The sequence below is a fragment of the Camarhynchus parvulus genome, chromosome Z, assembly GCF_901933205.1.
Source record: "Camarhynchus parvulus chromosome Z, STF_HiC, whole genome shotgun sequence".
Classification (NCBI taxonomy): Eukaryota; Metazoa; Chordata; class Aves; order Passeriformes; family Thraupidae; genus Camarhynchus; species Camarhynchus parvulus.
In genome coordinates, this window is record NC_044601.1 from 28,793,797 (window position 1) to 28,798,826 (window position 5,030).

Genomic DNA, 5,030 nt, shown 5'->3' on the forward strand with positions numbered 1-5,030 from the left:
TTAACGTCTTCTCACTGTATTATCTTTTAAAAAGTATTTTATAGATGCAAGGGTGTGTCGGATCTGCTGTGTAGCACAAAGCAAAGGCCCCTGTATTTGCTAGATGTGCTTACACTGACAATGTGTGAAGTATAATCTCAGATTAATCTCAGATTCTTAAAATGACCATGTGAAATTAGCTGTAGGATAAACTATGGTTAGCTCTGTTTTGAAGGACGGGTTAAAGCAGTAAGGACATACTGCTAGCAACTGTCTCCAAAACCTGCTGTTGCCCTGGTGAGAGAGTCTGCCTTGCACCAGCTGAGACACTATTATCTTTAGCCAAGCACATAAAAGAGATGACAAAAAGGGGAGGCTTTTCTGTCTACTAATGCATGAGACATAGAGGTGTGTAAGGCTCTTTTTGGATTCCTGATGAGTAGTTGCTCCCTCACTCTATGGTTTGTCATACCCTGACAGTGTGCCATAAAGGTGTGATGGCACTGCCAAGCAGTGAGGCCAGACAGCTCACACAGGTACCTGCTTTGCAGCATTAGCTGTTCCTGCGGGCTCAGCTAACTTCATATTTTGTGTTTAGAACAAAAGAGGCTCGAGTGTCCATGCTAGTCTGTAATTATCGCCACAGCTGAAGGAGACTTTCTGTTGTGTACTCTCTTTTTCAAGACTGTATAACTCATTTGTCTCATAGCTCACTTATAGATGTGCCTTTCCTTGGAAAACCTATGAAAAATATGAAGCTGAAATCTTAGCAGAACTGAGAGATTTTGATGTTAAGGCATGGGCCAGGTATGCTAGGGACCCGTGTCCTTTCCCTGCCAAAGGAGTGTCCTTCCATGACCCCAGCAGAGACCTCTACAATTAGGTCTGTAGGTGTCACTAGAAATCTGCAGAAATCCTCCTGCAAAGGAGGTGCTGGCTGTAGTTGAGTCTCACTAGAGCCCTTCTGTTTTTGTGAAGTGAAAGGAGAGGAGATGGGACAGTCATGTAACTGGTCCCATTACAGCAGTGGATCAGAGAGAAGCCCTCTGAAACAGGCAAGGTTACACAGTCTTGCTGTGGCTGCAGTCTGAGGTCTGCAGTGCAGCCTCTCCCCACAGCAGTTCTGTCTGGGTGGGGACAGCAGACACCACCAGGATAGATAGGACAGATCTCAGATTGCAGAAAGAGACATGTTTCTCCTGGGGCAGGGACAGGCAGCAGACCTGTGTGCAGAACACATGCTCAGGTGGTGCACCTCCAGCAGCATGTGGCTGAGCTACAGAAGGCAGCAAGAAGGGTGCATAACATCAGGGAGACTGAGAAGGTGTTAGATAGCTGGTCCCAAGCTCATCCTGCAGTAGCCCCATAAGCTGATGACCTAACAGCCAGAAGAACTCCCTCACTAGCACATTTGGAAGGGGAGGGCTAATAATGCAGAAGAATGGAAGCTTGCAAGGACCACAGGGGGAAGAGACTTCCCTGAAGCCTGAAGTGCCCTCGCCTTGCATAACCCCTTTGTTTCCCTGTGGACTGAAGAGGAAAGACCTGCCAGATTAGGAGAAGCACCAGGGCTGAGTAAGGCAGCCCCATCTGCTCCCTGTATAACAACCAGTAAGGCAGCCCCATCTGGTCCTACATCACAGCCAGCACAACTAAGAAAAGGCAAGGGGTGGTAGCAGTAGGTGACTTCTGAGAGGTTCAGAGGTACTGAGAGACCTGACACAGTCTCTGGAGAGGTGCTACTTACTGGGGAGTCATAGCAGGGATGTCACTGATTGGCTGCTGAGCCTTGTACAGTCCACTGACTATTACACACTGCTGTTTCATTAATTCCCCCCTCAAAGGGAAGGTGTTTGAAAGGGCCAGTGAGGCAGATAAATCAACAAATGGTTACAGGCTGGTACCTCAGTCCAGGTTTCGTCTTCTTGGAGCACATAACTCACCTTGGGAAACTGGGTGTACTGAGGGCTCATGGGGTCTGTCTGTCAGGGAAGGGGAAGAGCATCTTCAGCCATAGGCTTGCCAGGCTGGTGAAGAGGGCCTTGAATTCAAGGTGTCAGGAGATGGGAACCTCAGTCCCTCTTAGTCCTTCCAGTCTGATGGGAAGTCAGCAAGAGATGCCCAGAGCTTGGAGCAGGTCAGGAGCAGAATACATGAAAAGTCATGAAGGGATTCCTGACACGCCAGCCAGTAAGTCTGCTTCATCAGGGACTGAACTTATGCCACAGACATCACAGGGGATGAACAAGAGGAGTTAGAGATGGGCTAAGAGGTGCCACAAAGATATGGTGGGGTGGCTCCTACGAGCCAACACTCCTATGAAGCATTGGAATGAGAGGTTACAGACTCTTTTGAAAACAGGCAGGAGAGACGAGGAAAGAGTGTTGCTCTCTGTGCCAAGAACATGCTGAAGTGGATGGAGTTCTGCCTGGGATAGATGAGGAGGCAATTGAGAGCTCATGGATCTGGATTAAAGGCAGGGCAAGGACCGGTGACATTATAGCAGGGCCTCACTACAGGCTGCCTGACCAGGAACATTGAGCAGATGAGTCCCTCTGTAGACAGACAGGAGCAGCCTCATGTTCACAAGCCAGGTCCACAGAGGGGACTTGAATCACCCTGAGAGCAGTTCAAGGGAGAATACAGAATTCAAGAGAATTCAAGCAGGACATAAGCAATCTGAGAGGTTCCTGGAACACAATGACAATTTCCTTCTTTGAGTGATAGAGAAGAAGGAGATGTGTTAGGCAGGACCTTGTTCTCACCAAGAAGGAGAGGCTGGCAGGGAATGTAAAGCCCAGGAGCAGTCTTGGCTGCAGTGACCATGAAATGGTGGAATTTGAGATCTTCAGGGCAGGGACAAAGGTGCACAGCAAGCTCACTACCCTGGACAACAGATCTTGGCTTCTTCAGGGGTGTTTAAGGATAAAGTCCTGGAGGGAAAAGCAGCCCAGGAAAGCTGGTTGATATTAAGGATCACCTTCTTTAAGCTCGGCAGCAATACACCCCAGCAAGGAGGAACTCAGGCAAAAAATGCCAGGAGGCCTACATAGATGCCAGGAATCCCTGATTTTGTTAGTAATAAACTCACTTTGTATCTCTAAGCTGAGCTTATTTTGCCCTTGGAGTATTTTCTCCTGGTCCTTATCTCAGCTCATGAACCCTACGTTAAATTTTTCTCTCCTCTGCCCAGCTGTAGCAGAGGAGGGTGAGTGAGTGGCTTTCATGGGTGCCTGGCAGTTGGCCAGTGTCAAACCACGACAAGTCCTCGTAGACATAAATCTGGCCAGGGACAACAAGGACAATAAGAAATTATTCTATAGGTATACTGTATAGGTACTGTAGCTAGGCTGTCTCAGTCACTGTCAAGTAACACCTGTTTTGGCATTGGCAAAGGCATGGTGACAGACATATTGCTGGGGATGGTCCTGATGTGAGAAGGAGGCTGGACTGAAAATGTCCTGCCAGCAGCACAGCTGTAAGTTCCTATTGAGATGAAGAAACCAAGTGGGCAGTATGTACCTCAAATCCCCTTTAGTAATTCAAGCACCATGGGACCCAGACTTTCAGGATCACTATTTACAGTTTCCAAATGATGTCAAGCAGTTCAAACAGGCCACATGTTCTGTGGAGGATCTCTAGTTGCATGTTCCCCACCATCAGGTATGAAACTTCACAGAATATCTTTAGGTAGGTCGGGGTTGGGCACTTTTGGGTCCAGTTGCATTCTGCAAGAGTCCTCCTGTCTCACACCCTCCATAACGTCTTGACTTTTAGAAATCTGTAACACAGTTAGGGAGTTGTGTAACCAAAGCAAAAGTTTTAGTTACCCATGAATTATAAATACACTGATCAAGACATAAGAAATATCATATTTTCTTAAATACATGTGTAACTATACTCAACTACTGTTCTGCAAGCAGTGTTCAAGAACTTTTTAATACTCTGATGGCACAGCCAGACACATTTTGTGGTTAAGTATGTGAACCATGTAATCAGTGAAGGGGCAAAGTAGGATTCAGGTTCAGAATAAAGGTTTTCACGTAGCTAAATGTTGCTAGAAAGTGAGCACAAGACATTGGAAATAAGAAACATTCTAAATACACAGTAGCAAAAGCAAACCAATATAAACAGTGTGAGGAACAGGGGAGACCTCTACCCCATTTTGGGAAAGAGCAGAAAAGTTAGGCAGGATGGAGGAAAATCAGAAGTCGTAAGACAAGCTTGCATTAACCTCTCTCCTCAAAGTGCTTTTGTGACTTAGCGCCATTCCCTCCATGACTAGAAGCCACTCAGGACCACAAGCAGCAATCCTAAGAAGGTGGCTTCTGGTACATGGTACTCATAGCTTACTGAGCACTGAGCTAGATACTCACAGGGTGGGAAATGAAGATATGATGAACAGCATGCAAGAATGAATCATTAGCAAGAACTGTGTTGTTACAGAATAGATCTGCAATTCCCCAGCTGATAGTTAAATACACATATATTCAGATATCAGTCATGGTTTGGGTTGCTTTGTTGACTCCAAGCCTTCCTCCACAGGTCTCTGTACCACTTCCCTTTGCAGGCTCCTGCAGGACAGATTCTCAGAAAAGTTTGAGAAACCTGACAGCCTTCATTGAGCCTTGTCTGGCACTGAGGAAACACAGAGGAAAAGAAGCTATAAGAGATGCTGCTGTACCTATCATGCAACCTCATCTTAACCCACTTTTTCCTTGCCAAGCAAGTTGTGAGTGGAAGAGGGGAGGTCCCACTCAGGGGCTGCTGTTTCTGGAAGCATGCAGTATGCAAAGGGGAGACATGGAAGGGCTGAGGAAGCACTGATAGGTAGTGCTTGGAGTCAGCATGGACAAGACAAAAGCACTCAGGCTGCTTAGGTCAGCTAGGGTATTGACAAAAGCAGGCTTCATTCTACCAGTGTCACCTGGGATGAGTGGGCTGTCCACCCTGCAACAGGGCAGAGTCTTCAGTTGGGCAGAGGGGCTCTGCTTCCCAAAGACATCTTCATCTCTGAGGGGCTAACTGTGCATGGATTCAGGAGCTTACAA